This window comes from Dreissena polymorpha, chromosome 3, assembly GCF_020536995.1.
Source record: "Dreissena polymorpha isolate Duluth1 chromosome 3, UMN_Dpol_1.0, whole genome shotgun sequence".
In the NCBI taxonomy this organism is placed as follows: Eukaryota; Metazoa; Mollusca; class Bivalvia; order Myida; family Dreissenidae; genus Dreissena; species Dreissena polymorpha.
In genome coordinates this window covers 122,022,758-122,043,455 of record NC_068357.1, presented here as the reverse complement: position 1 = coordinate 122,043,455, position 20,698 = coordinate 122,022,758, and the positions used below count along the sequence as shown (strand labels likewise).

The following is a 20,698-nucleotide window of genomic DNA, read 5'->3' as shown; positions in this document are numbered from 1 at the left end:
CTTATTAGATCTCCATTGGTGGAGAAAGCAAGTAGTCTGATGCCAGAATTTGTGAATTTAGGTGATGAGGATAAGCTTATATATATTCTCTCCATCAATGATATTGTTAAACTTACAGTCAAAACCTGTTACAATATTCTTCAACTCCTCTATAATATTCTGTATAAATAGCAAATGCATACCTTAGCATTTCTTTTAGTGTGCTTTAATGTAAATTAATGTTCTCGGTGGGAGATGATTACACACCTTTCAAGTTGACGCGCTCACTCTTAAGTTTAAAGTTTTTAGTGTATTCACCAAATCCCTGTAATTTTTTTTGTATCTATCATATTAATGCAATGAACCATTATTCAGATATTATTAATAAATTGGTTTGTTTGTCATTTCCGACCTAGATTGAAAACTGTTTTAACACTTAAGACTTTTATTGTATAAATGACTTAACAGTACCTTTTAAAATTGATAATTAATGTTTTATTCCTGTGTTTGTGTGTCACCACTGACCCGTTCGTAGATCGTCTGACCATAGGCGATATATGACTTTGTAAAACATGGTGCTTTATTTTCGCCTTCAGTATTGTATGGTTAATTTCTTATGGAAAATTTTAAGGTGAGGTCAGTGGGGGCATTGAAAATTGCATTATGTAATATAGTTTTTAACTGTACTGTGCCATATGTGACTTAGTCTAATAACTCTAAGATTGCACAAAGCTATTTTAATTGATGTTTTAACTATATAAGAGACTATATAATTTATGGTATTTGGAAGAGAGTTAACTCTGTAGTTCATGTTAAAGTTTTCTGTAATTTACATTCTTGGGTTAGCTCCCTTTCATTTCACTATAATTATATGATGATTCTTGTGTTGATATAATACTCTAGTCTCCAATAACTCGATACTTTTGAGTGGCAGCATTGTATTATTATGAATATGTTTTATTGTATGTTGTAATTATATATACATGTATGCTGATGAGACTTTAATAAACTAATAAACTAAACTGCGAACCTTTTCATCGGTCAGGAGATATTGACAAATGCGAACCCTTTTGACGAAAGAGCAATGCCAGCATAAACAAATAACTACTGTGAATCACTTGACAGCTTTTATAGCAAAGTAAAGGAGCAGTTTTGGTGCGACCTCTGCGGTCGTGGTCTGCGGATCTGATTAGCTTAAGACGGCATGTTGCGGATCACAGTGTTGATTCCATCGCAGACAACATTGTCACCTATGCCAGCCACACTTTACATGCAGGTACTTTGAGTTAACAGGAACCTGTAACTGGTAGAAATGAGATGATACCATTAGAAGACACTACACTAGGTATGTTGACCCTTTGTACGCGTCTTGCTTTGATATTTTTTTAGTTTATTTCCGTTATGTTCGCAAAAATAGTTCATTATTGCGAAAAACAGTTGTCTGTTTTACAATCTAGCACATGGACTTCTGTATAATAATTGTTTTCGTTTTCCCTACGTTCGCATCAAATTAAAATTATTATTGTTGATTTGGTGATTGTATTAGGAGGCAAGTTGCTAGTAAAAAAAAATACACATCGTTATAATTCATACAGGAGAGCGGCCAATCACTCGGCATATGAAGATCAACACCGGAGAGAGGCCACACAGTTGCGGTGTTTGTGGAAAGTGATTTGCCACCAGTTATCATCTCACTGACCATATGAGGATTCACACCGGAGATCTGACCCGTAGTTGCAGTGTTTGTGGAATGGGATTTATCTACAGTTCCAACTTCAATAAGCATATGCAGATTCACACGGGACAGTGGCCAGATAGTTGCAGTGTTTGTGGAAAGGCTCAATAATTTCATACGGAATGATATTTTGTGCATAAATGTTGTGTAGTATGGTTAAATGATATTTAATGAAAGTAGTGCTTTTCGTGCCAAGAAATCATGGTCACTTGTACTAAACTTCCACACAATAATTTGTGTATAAATGGAGGTACTGTGCTGTAATTTTGATTGTAGGTAGCCTACATACAAAGCTAGATGGTGATGCATTTGGGACTAGCGCTATCAAGGCCACAAATGCTGAATATACAAAAATGGTTTCCGCTCAATAATATATATTGGAGGGACGAATTGTGGTAATTTCGTATGAAGGTAGCTTTTAAATGCAACATGATTTATCAGCACAAAGTTGAATCTCAAGTTCATTGGCATGGTCAAATTAATTTTTTTAATTGATAAATTAAAATCACCTTTGATTTTATTTACGCCATATAACGAATAAAAAATTAGCAATATTTATATGCAACTTTAAATATGTCTTAGAGGTCAAAATATCGGATGACTGACGATGTACACTAGGCTATCACAGCGGAATAATATCAAGACTTGTGACAGCTTTTGTTTTCTCCTTTAAGAAGGAACTCGCTTAAAACATTTGTTTTAAGGATATGCTGTCTGATTCGTAAAATGTTAACAACAAAAAATTCACACACGTCTCAGAACATTTCTGTTTTATGGGTCTTGTGTGAATGGCCTTGGGTCTTTGGCTTTTAGTTTTACAAAGTATGGTTATAGTTAGCCATGATAAGATATGGTGCCATTAAACAAAAATGCATTTCGTTGTTTGCTGGGCATACAATATGGTAGACGGTTGAAGTGTATGGAAAAGTTCCTAAACATATTCACCTATCTTAATTTCGTTCTTACCAAGTTACATGCAATCTTAAAAAGTATGTTGTTCTTGCTGGTTGTTGACCCCAGAGGGAGACATAATTTTTTCCTCAATTGCTGTCCATCCGTCTGTTCATCCGCACGTTTTGGTCCGAACGTTTTGGTGTCCGCTCTCTCCTCTGCCTATGTAGTCCTGTGTACATGCCGAGGTTGTGGATGCAATATCGTTGTAACTGTTGATTGTACCAAAACCTTCACAGCTGATTGCCCTTAATGTACAGACAGAAAGGACGTTTACAGAAAGGAATTTAAGAGCAACCATTAAGCTGACGGCAATATCCAATTTTCGGTTTAACAGCAGTACATATATGGTCTCATAATCTTGCGTAAGCTGAAATTTTTGGTTTATTCACTGTTAAAAGAAATGTTCAACTCACAAACACGCACGCAAATACGCTCCGTACCACCAACACACACACATTCGCGGGCACACGCACGAGCGCACACCCGCACACACTAAACTGACGCCTACGTGCATTACCGGCATTAACACACCCATAACCACATGCTAAACGACAACCGGATATGATTCAAATTCATCCGTACTCAAATATAACTTTTTCATATTTCAGACAACTGTGTATGATATTCAATATAGCATACATGATCTTACTATGAAACAGGAGATTGTATATACATGGTATGTTGTAACCTTGTTCAAACTTTTACTTTCTTCGCGTTACTTCCCCTAGTTAAACTTTCGCCATTAGTTCCTACTTTGCCACATTTCTACAAGAAGAAGACCTATACAATACTGCAGAGATAAAGCAAAATAATTAAAATGAATTATGGATGTAAACAGCTAAGGTGTATTTGTAATTTTTTATACCATAATATGATAATAAGTGCTACCTAATTTACGGACAAAAGCTTATGTAGTGCCGGGAACCAGTCGTTTGTGTGCAAAGGAACCAACTTCTATTGGACTACACTTGGATGTTAGTGGATGTTAGCCGAGCTCCTCGAGAAGCAGGTCCGTGAATCTCGTGTATGTGAGAGTGCAGCCAGACATCCCTTCCTAGACTAGACGTTGATGCGAGCGGACGTGTGGAACTGTTGTGATCATTAAAGAAGCCGGGAAACGTATTATTGTAAGTCACCCTTTGTTATATATTTCTGTGTAGACTACCAGTACTGTCCCCGAACCGAAAGCTAACCGGATTAAAAACACAACACTTATTTGATAGCCATCTTTTGTAATAAAAATAAGGACATTATAATAAAGTGTAGTCCTTATTGATTTCTTTTAGCTTTTATCAGTACATAAACACAGCTCATAGTTCTTCCTGATACAGCCAAATTAAATGTTAACAAAAAAACGCTGTCTGTAAAATCTAATTCTGATTTCAATCAACCTAAAACATCCAACCCAAACACAATACCTGTTACCAATTATATCAATGTGCGTGGGTTTTGTGGGCACTTAGCTAAAAAAACTATCAAAACCAAATCCAATGTTTTGAATTAACGATTCACTATATCTTATGGAGGTACCGGAGATAGTGGGTATAGCACGATTGGTTGATTAGACACCTGATCTATCTTGCCAAGGTTTCCAGAGTAAGACGGTGCATGAATTAGCATATTTTCTTATTTGGAATACACTGTGTTTTCAATTGCAAAAACTTAATACATTTTCGAGAACCGTTAATATGTTTATAACTTGGATTAATATCATTATTCTTGCCACCACACCATATTAAGTAAATGGAAGGGCGCTCTGCCCTGCCCTTCCGATGACCTAGCCTGCCTTTCCAAGGCCCTGCACTGCCCTTTTAATCTGTCCGGACTATGAGTTATATTACAGATCGCCATGTTTGATACCAAGTATCACCTCACTGATGAAACTGATCCTGTTCAAGCCGGTCTGAATGCCTTCTCAAGTGTAATATTTACGATTGCAGCGCAGCGACCATATATATCTGGTCAAGCTATAGGTAACCTGGCCCATGCCGTATACATGTATATCCGCCACATCCGTTCATATGTCCTCCACATGTTGGGCCTTTTCTTATATAAATCCATAGATACCATCCTGTATGCAATTTATAATCCATTTCCTGTCATTTTATGTTAGTTTTCTAAGCTCATTTTGGCTGAATGGAAGATATCAAAACTTCCATTAACAATTGTCAATTTGGCCCGCCAATTTTATTTAAAGCTAGAATGTACTGGTGGTTACAATTTTTCGAAATTATTGTTTTTCTTTTTGAGAAATGTCATGCATGTTTTCTGATCATTAATTGTTACAAATTAATCCCATAACTATTTTCAGTAAAAAAGCTAACTTTACCATTGTTATGCCCCTCTTCGAAGAAGAAAGGGTATATTGTTTTGCTGGCTGTCTGTTGGTAGACTGTCAGTAGGCGAGTCTGAATGTCGGTAGACCAGTTCGTTTCCGATCAATAACTCGTCAACGAATTGACCAATAAGCTTAATACTTCACAGGTACATTTGCCTTGGACAGTAGATGACCCCTATTGAAATTGGGGTCACTAGGTCAAAGGTCAAGGTCACTATCACACTAAGTGTGAAAATCGTATCCGATTAATAACTCGTCAAACATTTGACCGATTGGCATGATACTTCACATGTGCATTGACATTTAACAGTTAATGACCCCTTTTGAAATTGGGGTCACTAGGTCAAAGGTCAAGGTCACTATCACATTAAGTGTGAAAATTGTTTCCGATCAAAATCTCGTCAACGAATTGACCGAATGGCTTGATACTTCACATGTGCATTGGCCTTAGACAGTGGATGACTCCTATAGAAAGTTGAGTCACTAGGTCAAAGGTCAAGTTCATTATCAAACTAAGTTTGAAAATCGTTTCCGATCAATAACTCTGCAACGGATTGACCGATTGGCTTGATACTTCACATGTGCATTTGCCTTGGATAGTAAATGACCCCTGTTGAAATTGGGGTCACTAAGACAAAGGTCAAGGTCACAATCACACTAAGTGTGAAAATCATTCCCGATATACAACTCGTCAACGAATTGACCGATTGGCTTGATACTTATCATGTACATTGGCCTTGGACAGTTGATGATTCCTATACAAATTGGGGTCAATATGTCAAAGGTCAAGGTCACTTTCACACTAAGTGTGACAATTGTTTCCGATCAATAAGTCGTCAACGTATTGACCGATTGGTTTGATACTTCACATGTGTATTGGCCTTGGACAGTACATGACCCCTATTGAAATATGGGTCACTAGGTCAAACGCCAATGTCACTATCGCATTAAGTGTGAAAATCGTGTCCGATCAATAACTCGTCAACCATTTTACCGATTGGCTTGATACTTCACATGTGCATTGGCCTTGGAAGTAGATGACCCCTATTGAACTATGGGTCACTAGGTCAAAGGTCATGGTCACTGGCACAATAAGTGGGAAAAGCGTTTCTGATCAATAACTCATCAACTAATCGACCGATTGGCTTGATACTTAACATGAGCATTGGCCTTGGACAGTAGATGACCCCTATCAAAATTGGGGTCACTAGGACAAAGCCATGTTTGAAGGACCATATGTCTCCGACCGCGGAAAACTTGTTTTCATTTGTTTTGCACATGAAATTCAAAAGATTACTTGCTGTCAATAGAAACAAAATTGCGGACACACTGTTTGATTCCGAATATAACAAACAATGAAATATAAAACGAATGATCTGTTTCGTAACCTCGTTCATGCTTCTACAGCGGGGATTTCTGGGAAACGTTCTCTCAACAGATAGCGGCAATCTTTTGTATTTACGGGTGTTAACAACGCAATAGTAGAAAGTTAAGCTTGTTTATATTCACAGTTCTCAATTTATAAAACGTTGGACATGAGTTCGCCAACACAGGTATACTAAAGACTACCTCAAAAATGCTTTATAATCGCCAAAACCGAAAACAACTAAATATCTGTTTAAAAATGTAGTCGGCGTAAACGCTGACTTAAAAATAAAGTTTGTAAATAAATAAATAAAATGAAAACAAAAGTTTAAGTATTGTGGGGTTTTTTCACTTGTAAATTGCATATTCACCGCATGAAATGTGTGTTATCATTGTCAAATCACACATTAGTGTAAGAAGATCAAAAAATACTACGGGAGTGCTCATCATATGTGTCCTCACTTGCCTTATTATGATTATATTTCTTCACTATCGAATTATATCGTATGTTAATATTTGATTTAAACGCAGTTTTCTTTCGACACATTTAAATCACACTTTCATAGCCGTCATGCGAAAATGGGTCTTATGCGTTTCGACCCGCGTTTCTTAAACCCAACATGTGCATTTGCGCAGTCAGGTCAGAGGCGATGCTGTTCGCTGTAAAATCACTCAATATGTTATGGTCTCATTATGTATCTCCTGACCAGACTGAGAGATGCTCAGGCTGAGTGGGCTTTATATATATATGATGGGCGCATATGGGATAAGACCCACTTTCGCATGACGAGGGTCATTAAAAATCTCATTGCGAATTGTAAATGGCACATTTAAGCACAATGCTTTTCGATAAAAAAATTGAATTCAAAAAAGCAAACTTGTAAATAAGGACAGCCTATCAAGGCGTTCAGGAACGATTTCCAGACGTGCCGACCGAGTACGGCAAACATTGTGGTTGGATAATTAAACGATTTTCCTCTTATCGTGACACTATATTATTTCGGTAATGACTTTTTTCTCATCTTGAAAGCAAAACTGAAATTCTCCGAAATCGATTTTAACGCGTAATTGTAGCTGGGCCACAATTTGTGTCGCTTAAACATACAGAGAGTAGTCCGGAATTCCTTACACTGATTAGTGCTACATCCTTTGCGCTGAGCACAGACACAGTGATGTAGCCAAAGTTCAGAGGTTTTATCTCGAATCAGTCTATGAAATATTCGAAAGTATTCATGCGTGTCTGTTGGCGTTATGTAAAAGTCATTAAGATGAAAAGCTGAGTAAAACAGCTATGCCGAAAAGCGCAATAGTGCACTATACCTATGTTTAGGTCAGAGTTGTTGACACCATGTGAACTGCTAGGGTAACAAGTAATGCATAAACAACAATGTACGGGTCAACAGGGCTGTCTTGATGACAACCTAATTCGTGAGTAAAAAGTATTGCTCGCAGATTTATTTATTATTTATTTTCATCAATGATCTTATTGTATATTTTGAATTTGTATATGGTGTCAAAAATCAAAAGTTTTGTACAGGGAGTTTTCATCATGAAATTTTATTCTCAGTGAGATCGGTATTCGATGTTCCAACAATATTCATTTATTATGATGTTGATTGCATATTGTCTTTATAGTCAGTTCTCACTACCATTTTCATCATACTTCTATGCTTTCAGAACGTCCCAAAAGGTCCATGCTGTTGTTATTTTGTCTAAGTTATCTGTATGAAATAAATAGGATTATAAAAAATGCACACAAAGATCGACCTGTGCATTATGACACACTCTTTAAAAATTTGAATGGCGTGTGTTCATTTTAAACTAGCAATTAATTTTGAAAATGAATTGCGTCTGAAATTATGCAATAGCGAACAACTTCAGTGCCTTCAGCGCTTTGATTGTATTTGTTATTTACCTGATTGGAATAAATTTAGTGCATTCATTTGGTTCATGCTGGTATTATGTTAAAGGTCATTTAATGTAAAAAGCAGGATTTCTGACATATTTTCAATCGTTTTGCTTTTATACACAATTTCATAGAACAATGAATATATTGGCGCGATGGAACATCATTTATAAATCAAGCTGACAGTATAGTATAGTATAGTATCAGTTTTTAATTATGTGTAATTTAATTCGCATCTCTCGCTTAACTCAACGTTCAATGACACGAGCACTAATACAAAATATAAAACATCACGTGCATCATTATATATCTTTTTATAAATTATGTACAAATATTATATGTTATACATGGTTTTGTTTTGTGTTTTTACTCAACCAGAAAGACATAACAAAACATTGTTATATATAAAGCGCTTTACTTTTGCAAAATTCTACATTACATAAAGATATATCGAATTTTTTGGTTAAGTGTGAATGCTTGACATATTTATAAAATAACGTTTTTTTTTGTAATACAATCGGAATTTGACTCTATTTGATGCAATCCACATTTTTTTAGCAGCCAAGCGCAGTATTCTACGCTCGGCCGCTAATGATGTATTGTAAAATATAATAAAAAGCTGGGTTTCTGACATAATTTCAATCGTTTTGCGGACGTGGGAGTGCTTTTCGGTGGCCAAAAAATACTATTGTGCTCTTTATTACAACTCAAATAAGTATTTTGTTGACACTTGAATGTTTGTACAGCGGGGATTTCGGTACCGGCGCGCGTTTATGTTCTTGCGAAGAATTATCGAAATCCCGGCTGAGAGGCAACGTATGCTTATTTATGCTTTTAATATTGATAACTAAATTTCAAAAGTGTATAGCATATTGTAAATAAGGTAGAACGATATTTTTTGTTTCATCTGATTTGTTTGGAAAATACTTTATGAAGACTTATTATGACTATGTCATGTTGTATTTACATATACTTTTTTGTAACCAATGTTTTAAATATACAGTTTACTTTTTTTACATTCGTATACACATTTTACACATTAATAAACTATTTAATAATGGACAGGATATTTTGATAAGAGTGCTTTAATGATTAGCACTAATACGATTGTGTGCACATTTACATTCACGCGAAGCCAAAACCCAAACATAATGACATATTGAACCTTTAAGGTGTTAATATGGGGGGTTTCGGCACTGGACGGACGAATGTACCGAAATCCCCGTCCATTATTTTCCAAAAGAGGTAACCGAATGTGAGATTGAACGTTTTCCTGATTGCTAATTCAAAAAGCACTATAATAATTGTGTTCACACTTGAAGGTTTGTACAGCGTGGATGTCGGTACCGGCGCGCGTTTAAGTTCTTCTGTAGAATTACCGAAATCCCCACTGAGAGGCAACTTAATGCTGTCAAGAGTGCTTAATAATTAACATTGATATTATTTATTGCACCTTAACATTAATGCGAAGCCAAAAACCAATCATACCGATGACATATTGACCCTTTTAGGGGGATTCCGGCGGGCGAATGTAGAATTTATTTTTACCGAAATGCCCGCTATAAGTTTAGTTTCAGTTTAAGTTTAAGTTTTAGTTTTAGTGTTAGTCATTCACATATTTTTTAAGTAAGCTGTATGCAATCTACATAGGAGCCAATAGCAGATAACAAGCACCATATTTATATGAGAAACAACAACAAAATATTACTTAAACATTAACGTCAAGTATTACTTAACTTTTTGAAAGAAATATTTTATTTACCACGACCGGTGTTTATAAAGCTCATTGAGAGAGTCTTAACCTTAGTTCTTCTGCAATTTTCCGACGTTGGTGTTTTGCAAAGAAACAATTTACATCTGAGCAATACGATAAACATGAAAAAATTAAACATAATTAAAATTAAATATAATTTCACGCTTTGAAATAACTATTTTTTCAGGATATTTAATATACACGGTAGCGGCAAAGTGTATTTATCTACGTCCGGCCGCTGCCGATGTCAGTCGCAGAAATAACGAATATGACTTAATAATTTTATTAAAGGAAAACTTTTTTTAACTATTTTAAACTGTTATTTTATTGTAACAATATAGCGGGGTTTTTTATCCGAAAGATCATTATTATAATTACAGGGGTGTCAATAGTCAAAATTATTCCGGAAATCGGATTTGAGCCATCCAAGATCGATTTTGAGATCAATGTAAATCCGATGAGATTTTAAAGGGGGTTGGGGCGTAGTGACAAATTCGTTTGAGTGCGCGATCATTTGAGAAGAAATGATGTTGATACCGATTTTTCCTGGTCTTACCTCAATCATTTCTGATAAGTTAGCGTCCGGCACGGACAGTAACATAAACTGGCGAAACCTCTTCGCTACTTTCCAAATTCTTACAATTGCAAATATCCGCCATCTTGAAAATTAAAATGATCGATTGGCAAATCAAATCACTGCAATAGCGTTTTGTAAAAAAAAATTATGTTAACCATATTATATATTGATTGCTCATTTGCTAGATTATTGGTGACTTGTTTTAATTTTCTGAAGTCAAACGAAATGCATATTTCATTTCATGTGCAAAAGACGTATCTCAATATGTTTTCGGACATTCATTTTCCGATACGATATGGTTCGTCGATCAAATTTATTTTCAACGTTCTTTATTACATTGTACATTTTGTTATAGAATGACATATGCACATGCGGTATTACGGATGGTCTGGTTTATTATATTCCGCATGTACTCACCAGGAATCGCAACTAGAAGACTACAATAAAACAATAAGCCACGGTTCGGGCGGGGGATTCCTTTAACCCTGTAAGGGACCTACTTCCTCAGACTCCCGGCTTAATATTCCAGATTGTAAACTTGATATAATTGACATCCGTGAATAAATTGTAATATCCTCAATATTGATCTTTAGTGTGCTGACTGAAGTATTGTCTTTGACTGGAACGACTGTCGATAATGTGTATTTGAGATTGAAACACGTCTTTGTAGAACTTTGTGTTTTTTTGTTTCATGCTTTTTTTTCAAAATCTTTTGTCCCCCAAGGACGCAACGATTGATCAAATGTACCAGATTGTGATCTCTTTAAAGTGCTATGTTTCTACTGTCGTAATATATTTTACGAACGGCACATGATCGTGGACTATATTTGATGGTTTAGACTTTGATACGATGTGATGTCAGTCCATCCGTGAATACAAATAGTTTTGCGCTTGTTTGTGATCTATTCCCGATACAAAAGTCCATGCGTCACCCGTTTACGATTACATAGGTCCGTTAAGAGCGTTTCGATTGAGAAACATGGGTTTTTTCATTTGCTTATTCTATGTTCCCGCTGGTTTGCAATCGCACACGAACACATGTCAATGCGGTCACTGAAAGTCAACGATCAACACGATCACAAAGATCAAAGCTCTCCGTTACGATGCGCTACAATTGTGGTACATTGTATACCTATTATATTCCTTTATTTCGTTTAAAATTGCTGACGTAAAATCAATTATAACGCTAATTCTGCGAAACAGCACTAGCGATAGCACTAGCGATAATGTCATCAAATAACGTTATGGCACGCTTGTTGTATTTTGTTTTCGAAAAACTCACCCTAATTAATTGAAAAGAAAGTGTGTTTTATCGTTTAAATATATATATATATATATTAAATATGTTCCGTCATGAACGATTGTGTACGACGGTGACGGGATAAGTCAGATATAACCGCGCGGAGTTCCACAATTTCACATATTGAAGACTCCTGCATTTAATATGTTCCGTCATCAACGGTTATGTACGATGACATAAAAGGGGCATAGGAAATATGTTATTTAGCGGTTTATATGACCTGCACTACCTGATAGCTATGACGTACGCAGGTGATATTAATGACGTTAAATCGCGAAAACAATGACGCGCGCACGCGACCTATTACCAATGACCTAGGTGAAAACGTATCAGATAGAAAAAAATAATTTCAACTGGGCCAAGCTAGTGATGGATGACCATTGATGAACAGCTGTACCTTAGGCGATCAAACAGACATAGTCCACGTAAATACTTCGTCAGAAAGACATTTTAAAATAGATGAATGGGCATAGTCTTGCGTGTATACTTGTAACAGATGAAATAGTTAAGTTTGCCATTTAAATTTATTTTTCAAGACCCTTCTTTTGTTTTAATAAGGTAAGACACACACGTTTAACAGGGCAATTATATTATTTACCGTTTTTCTCATAATCGTATACAGTGTTTTTTTTTATTTAAGGAGTTTGCGTTTACAATAAATTGAGAAGGAACTCATTTTTGAAATTTTATCTTAATATATGTTTCGCGTTTGTAAAGGAGGTCGTTAATCGTGGCCCTATAGACTCGATCAAGCAATTGTTGATGTAACGCATGGATATATGTGTATACTACATATGATCCGCTTGGGACTCGAGCGACTGTTTAAGTTTATCTCATAACACCTATTTTGGAATAAATGACGATTGCATGTTTGTTAATCTTGTAAAAATACACGAACACAACTAATTATAGCTGAAATCTTATTTCAATGTAATTAAGTGCGAGTGTAAGTAAAATTGACCTTTAAGACTTATATATTCATACTTATTTTGGGGAGAAAACAAATGTTAACACATCACTTCATTGAATATAATTGAAACTATTGAAAAACTTAAGTTCCGCTCTTAAGACGATTTGTGATCATTACATTCATATTTCACTAGCTTTTGCGTTCAATATCCAGGTTTGATATTTAGAAAAGTGTCGCCGCACTCTATTCTTCAAAAACTGCTGATATTTGGTAAACACGAATTATCTTCAGTTTTATGCCAATCGAACAGTGCATCGAATTTAGCTGTTATCCCAATTAAATAATAGTCAGTCAAGAAAATTGCGTCATAGTCTGCGATAGCGCATTCGTACGTCATAGCTATCCCGTTCGCACTGTATAGCAATCACCTGCGAACGTCATAGCAATCGCGTGAGCACGCCATAGATATCGTGTGCGTAGGTCGTAGCTATCGCATGCGCAAGCAATAGATATAGCGTGCGAACGTCATAACTTTCGACTGCGTACTTAATTGCTTTCGCGTGTACAAGTTATAGAGCATGCTAAATAAAATATGTGATATGTCATCTGTATGCAACAGTAGTTATTACATTTTGTTTTAATTTGTTAAAACCGTTTAACGCACTTTGTAAATCGTAGCTATATTCACACAAACAGAAACAGGTGTTTCGAAAAATCATATCACTCATAGCAATTGTATCGACTTCGTTGTAGTGTAATACAATTGTTAACAACATATTAATGGCAGAAGTCAGATGAGCCGCGTAATGCGAAACTGAGTCTTATGTCATCTACGCCCAGCGTAGCTCTAGCACATCCGGCGCAACCGCACGGTTTGGGCAGGAGCTACCATGTCCGTTCATGAGACTTGCGTGACTTAATAGCCACTGTTTCCAAATAATGACACACCTGAATCATTTGTATAGACACAAAAAACAATACTCTATAAATATACTGAACATACTATTAATATAACCATTATTGTGTATCTATAGATTGTATATGATTATATATGAAGTCTTTTTAAAGGCAAAATATGCAGTTGAAGAGATGTCGTTAAAATCCGAACATGTTTGGCAAGTTTGAGAAAACAAGTGGGATACACAAACGGTTTTATAGATAGTCACTTTTTTATTTTAATGATTGTAGTGTCTCCATTGTGGATACATTTTTGGTGTAATTATTCTCATGCCTGGGCAGGTACTTCGATAAATGAGTGCATTATCATCATATTCACAGTGTCAAGCCGTGAAATATGTACCGTAGACGTGCCGCGTCTGGAAGAGGTTATTGGTGGCTGTAAATATAATATGGGTTAAATATAAACGCGTATTTGCAAAAAAGACACATTTGTTAACCAAGATATTCGATTTGTTAATTCGATTAAGTTGTTATCCAGACGTATCACTATTTAATTTGTCATCGTTTATTGAATTGCATTGAATTTAATCTCTTTAAGGTTAGTGCAAATCTTGAAAATAATACACCTTTTTTTGTAGCAAAAATCTTACAACATTCACTGTGCACACTTATTAGATATACATATATGAACGATATAAAATGCAAAATGTTAAATTATTTATATTTTCGCATGGTATTAATTATGTTTACGAACTATTGTTAACTGCAGCAATTGTGTAATGTATATGTCGTGTACTGTTTCGCCTGGAATAATAATTATTTCTCATTTCACAATGAACATAATAAAATCACTGAATGTTTTCTTGTTGTTATCACAATATTTAAACAAAATCTTTTAAGATCTACAAGTGAATTGCTGACCAAGCGATCATTATTTTACGGTTATTATCATACTTTATCACAAAAGAAGCCACACTTTAAAAAGGGTTATTAATTTTTCCTAAATTTTGGTTTCGCAAAGTTTTTCCGGTGGCCGTTTCAGACGTAAACGGTCTGACGAAGGTATTTAAATGGCTACAAGTTAAGTTAAAAACGGACACATTTCGATTAAGTCGAAAACATAACGGGATTTCTGCTCCGTCGATATAGCAAGTAATTGAATCCAAATTATAAATTGCGTTGTGATTTCAAACATGTATGTCGTTATATCCTTCACGACGGTCATTTAAAATTGTAATGCTTGTTTATACTTTAATTATTAAAAAAAAAATACAACAATGCATTAATGTATATCTTAAAATCACCTGTTTCTGTACACAAGTTTAGTAATTCTTCCACTCTGAGTTTGTCTCTGGGTTTACCCACCACGTGCCATCTTCAGTGCAGTCTTTATAAGCAGTCGCTGTTAAAGAAGACGAGTTATGGTCGTACAGTGCAAAATCGGTGTCAGAAGTATATGCACAAAATCTCATGATTTTATAATTATCTTACCCAGTTGGGTTTCTTTAGGAGTGTACACATTGTTTTTAAACATTCTAGTTTGGTGGATTATTTGCACTGTTTCAGGGTTTTTCTGAGTTTTCGCTGGCTTATTCTGCTGAAATCAAATCGACAGCATATGTGATTTAAATATTGAGAGGAAAAATTGCATTCACCAGACAATGAAATACTGCAACTGTGTAGTTACGTGTGGAATAAAACCGTCTACCAATATACACCTTAACATTCTCTTAGTTCGTGAAGTTGACGCAAAATTGAATACGATGACGTCTGTAAAAAAAAACTGTGAAAGCATATGAAGATGGCCGATGTATATATATTGGGCGCTCTTGCATTGTGTGTGTTCTGTCATAAAAGTTATTCTATATTTATTTCATAATTATGTCATTTTGTAACCATTCACCTTCGTCAAGAATAGGAATTCCCGTTTCTAAAAATAGAAAATTTCCCACGGAATGTAAACAGGCGACGTGTTAGACAAATAAAATGGCGTCAAATAAGAAGGAGAGGGAACATAATTTTTCGCTAGACAACTGCATTATCTTATGCAATTTAATGGGGGAAGACTGTGGTGTTGCTTTTTTGCATGGATTGAGTAACTATGATCTGATGCGACATAGATTCACTGAAGGTTACCAAATTATAGTGAATGTTGTTTTGTGTCTAGCAGACGTTGCAATTTCACCATTGATGATTGAACATACAGTTGTTTCTGTACATTTTTTGACACTAAACTGTATAAAAATATTTCATCCTAGGTAAAAGAATTTGCAATAATCAAACTCCCAGCTTCTGAGCCTGAGCTGTATGTCTACTCATAAAAGCTATTACGCATTCAAAAGAACAAAGCTAAAAGATCTTAAAAAACATGAGTTTGTTGGAGTAATGGAAAGTATAGTTTGATGCGAAAATATGCTTGTTCCCATACTCTCATTGAGTCTCTGTATGAACACATCTGATAAAAATGCATGATAATCTCATCATATATATTTTTTTGAATTATAAATATAATAATAAAACAACTATTGAAATCGTAACACAAGTTATGTATTTAATAACAGGAATAACAAGTCAAACAAACAAGCAGATGTGGGCGAGAGTTGAAACAAAGTTTAATCAAAAAGCAACTAAAAACAGGACGGCAGAAAAGCTTGAAAAAAAGTAGCTTAACATGGTAGCCAAGCAACGTCTCATTTATACAGATTACATAAGAGACCGTGCATTGACAGGTACCATACCATACCATATTCTTCATTGCATAAAACATACACAATGTTTATAGCAAACGGCCTCAGGTAGTCATCAATTAATTGCAAAATGAGAATAGAAATAAAAAAAATATATATAATAAGGAAAAGAATATTATAAATTTTAATGCTTTAATACCTCTAAAATATGTACTCTTTTTTTTGTTCATATGCCTGATATATCGCTTTGAAAATGCAAGTCCTTTTATGTAAAGTATCAAAAAAATTGAGACTATCAAGTCATTTTTAACAATGTTGCTTTTGTTTAATTTTGTTGTCAAGTAAAAACCTATTTGCAATGGTGTAACAATACACCTTAAAAAATTCAGTTGTTTGAATGAAGTCATTACACTAGGGTAACAAGTTTAAAATAAATCAAAAGTAAAACTCATTTATGTTTGAAAAGAATTCATTAATGTGGTTACATAATTTTAACCACACATCCATTTAGTCTTATACATAATGAAAATGTTTATTTTAGGAGGAGGTTGTTTAAACAAAAATCAACACATTTTGACAGAGACTGTCATGAATGTGGTCAGTACAGAGTCGACTTCAATCGCTGGGGCTGCGACAGCTGCACTTGACACGAGCTTCACTCAAGTTGACTCGCTTTCAGCTGTGTAAGACACTTATTTATCATCTTTTAATTTGAATGTTGATCAGCGGTATATTACTGTTTTATCTTTTTTTTATATCTGATGAGGCATTTAATGTTTATATGCATTAATGTAATATTCAAGACAAACTACCGAAAACACAAGCACAATCATACAACAAGTTCAGTTGCATCTATTTCCTGATTAAAAACATCATACGAAAATAAGTGCAAACAATCATGCAGAACTGCATAACCAAAAATTATCTAAAATGCTTCATTGATTTTTTTAGTACCAAAATTATTTGTTTGCTTAAATATACGCTTCTTGAAACAAACTATTTTCAGAGCAATACCTTCCTATACACTATTCATTAAGTGGTTGCAGGGCCAAGTGAATCGGTGGATTATGGTATTATTATTATTTTCATAATGAAAGACAACAAAAACAAAACAGATAAATACATAATATCATCATATGTTTGGTGTATATAAATTCTCGTTTGCAGTCAAGTAGTTTTTGACAATGCCTTTCAATATGTGAATGATATTATAATTAAACAAACATTATTTAAGTCAACCCCACTCGACCCCAACCAGTCTTTAAGATACTGAGACCCCACTATACCACAACCAGCACTTACAGATACTAAGACCCTACTATACCCCAACCAGCACTTACAGGTGCTAAGACCCTACTATACCCCAACCAGCACTTACAGGTACTAAGACCCAACTCTACCCCAACCAGCAATTACAAGTACTGAGACCCTACTGTACGCCAACCAGTCTTACAGGTACCCGTTCCCACTCTACCCCTACCAATCAAACAAAAGAATAACTCATTGATAAAAAAAAGAGTAAATACCATTGTTACTTTGTACAAAATATTTTTATACAACAAAGGCTATCAAAAAGATTAACACTTTTCCGCTTATTGATAATAAATTAACTCTATAATCCAAAGTACATTTATTTGCTCAGTTTTGTACATATGTTAAAGTATGACAAATGAATTGCCTTTGTCAGGTGTCACTGCAGCTGTCACGACAATGACCAACTCGAGGTGATGTCATTAGCAGAGCTGAAGAGAAAGAAGATAATGCTTGAAAATCGATTGTTGAAAAAAGCTACAATCACCATACATGTGTAATTTTCATTTTGATAGTAAGCTGTTATTTTAGTTAATATCAAAATCCTTAGTCTATAGAAAAATTCAAAACTTTTCAAAATGGCATTTGTTGTAATGAAAATTTAATGCATTTTTTACAATGAAAACAATTTTGTTAACATGAAATATATGCATTTTGTTTGAAAACACTTCCTAACACATACAATTATATGTGTTTTGTTCTGAGAAAACTGGGCATAATGCATGAACGTAAAGTGTCGTCCCAGATTAGCCTGTGCAGTCCGCACAGACTAATCAGGGACAACAGTTTTCGCCTTAACTTGATTTTCGGTAATGAGGGACTTCCTTGAAACTAAAAATAATGTTTTGTTTTTTGGAAATAAATTAATTACTAACTGGAAAGCTTTTACAGGTTTCAAACGAATATCGCCATGCAGCACTCCCCGTCTTGTTCAGTTGGCCTATTCCCCTTTCGACTTTTGATCTTGTTATTTTGTGAGCTCTGTGATATCAAATATACATTTAATAAAATCCAGCAAAATTATTTGAGACGCATTCTGAGAAAACTGGGCTTAATGCATGTGCGTAAAGTGTCATCCAAGATTAGCCTGTGCAGTCCGCACAGGCTAATCAGGGATGACACTTTCCGCTTTTATGGTATTGTTCGTTTGAAGGAAGTCTACTCGATTTTCTACACGAAAATTCAGTTAAGGCGGAAAGTGTCGTCCCTGATTAGCCTGTGCGGACTGCACAGGCTAATCTGAGATGACACTTTACACACAGGCATTAAGCCCAGTTTTCTCAGAACGCGTCTCATTTTTCTGATTATATTTTTTAAATTACAATCATTGTGTGATATTATTGCACTATATAAATACTGTATTTATTATTTCTTGTATTGAATTACCTCATTAACTAAAAGTCTTATATTTTGCCATGGTTTGAGTTGTAAACATACATACAAAAACAATCACCATTACATGTTATTGTTTTATTTCACAATATATAGAGGATATTTGTTGGATTAGATGGAATATCGATTTTATTTCACGAGTGATCATATAGGCACAAATATTTTGACTCCTTTGACCTTGAAATTAGGGTCCGCGTTTAGGTTTCGAAATCTGCGTTTAGGTTTTGAAAAATGCTAATAACTTATATAAAAGCGTTTTGCTGGAGGCATATGTCATCCTCTGGAGACAGCTCTTGTTTACCATTGGAACTATGTACGTCAATGTCAAATGCATCATTTACATAAGATAAACATAATCATAGTTTTTAAATGAAATCCTGTATACAAACACATGGGTGCATAATGAAATTTGGATAACTATGTATGAATGTAGGCAGTTAGGCTTCTATATGTATAAAGAATACATGGAAATCACCGGACGCAAAATAGCGTAGGGTTATAATGACTTTTTCTAAAGAAGAGACATTCCTTGGCCCAAGTGTTTTAGGTGATAAACGTTCACCATATTCTTGATTAAGGCGATCGATGCCATCATTATCTAACCGATATCTTCTTACAACCTCAATGTTCGTGAGGTTCTCAAATGTGTCCAGCCTTTCGTTCATATCTACAAGTCAATAAATAAACAAGGTTTATATTCATTTATATTTCGTGTAAGAAAAGTACACAAATAATAATATTAGAAACATTTTGTAATAATAAAATGTCAATTAACATCAGCGTCTACATTTGGGGGAAAAATTATTATGAACACATGATAGTGTGATGCATTGGGTTGCTAATTGCTTCATTAGGTGGGGTATCATTTGTAGAGGTCAGGTATAGATGCTTAAAGGCTTATTTGATTCAAACCAAAGTTCATTTCAAAGGATATACGTATGTAAAAACGGCAATTCACCATCTGGTTACAAATAAAATATGAACATTTCAACAATGTAAACAACGTTAGGATGACACTAACTTAAACTAGAAACCAAAGAAATACTATCATGTTTTTCTTTCAAATCAGAATAAAAGTTAAAATGGTATTAAATTGACATTTGATTACGTTCTTTATTACATTGTACATTTTGTTATAGAATGACATATGCACATGCGGTATTACGGATGGTCTGGTTTATTATATTCCGCATGTACTCACCAGGAATCGCAACTAGAAGACTACAATAAAACAATAAGCCACGGTTCGGGCGGGGGATTCCTTTATCCCTGTAAGGGACCTACTTCCTCAGACTCCCGGCTTAATATTCCAGATTGTAAACTTGATATAATTGACATCCGTGAATAAATTGTAATATCCTCAATATTGATCTTTAGTGTGCTGACTGAAGTATTGTCTTTGACTGGAACGACTGTCGATAATGTGTATTTGAGATTGAAACGCGTCTTTGTAGAACTTTGTGTTTTTTTGTTTCATGCTTTTTTTTCAAAATCTTTTGTCCCCCAAGGACGCAACGATTGATCAAATGTACCAGATTGTGATCTCTTTAAAGTGCTATGTTTCTACTGTCGTAATATATTTTACGAACGG

At 34.9% G+C, this 20,698-nt stretch overlaps 1 long non-coding RNA gene across 1 annotated transcript; it reads left to right on the top strand.

The window, feature by feature from the left end:
• The first annotated feature begins 3,426 nt into the window (after nt 1-3,426).
• Nucleotides 3,427-18,757, top strand: LOC127871269 (uncharacterized). Its single transcript, XR_008045247.1, has 3 exons — nt 3,427-3,795; nt 16,946-17,087; nt 18,092-18,757. It is a non-coding gene; the product is annotated as an uncharacterized LOC127871269 (long non-coding RNA).
• Nucleotides 18,758-20,698: the final 1,941 nt, after the last annotated feature.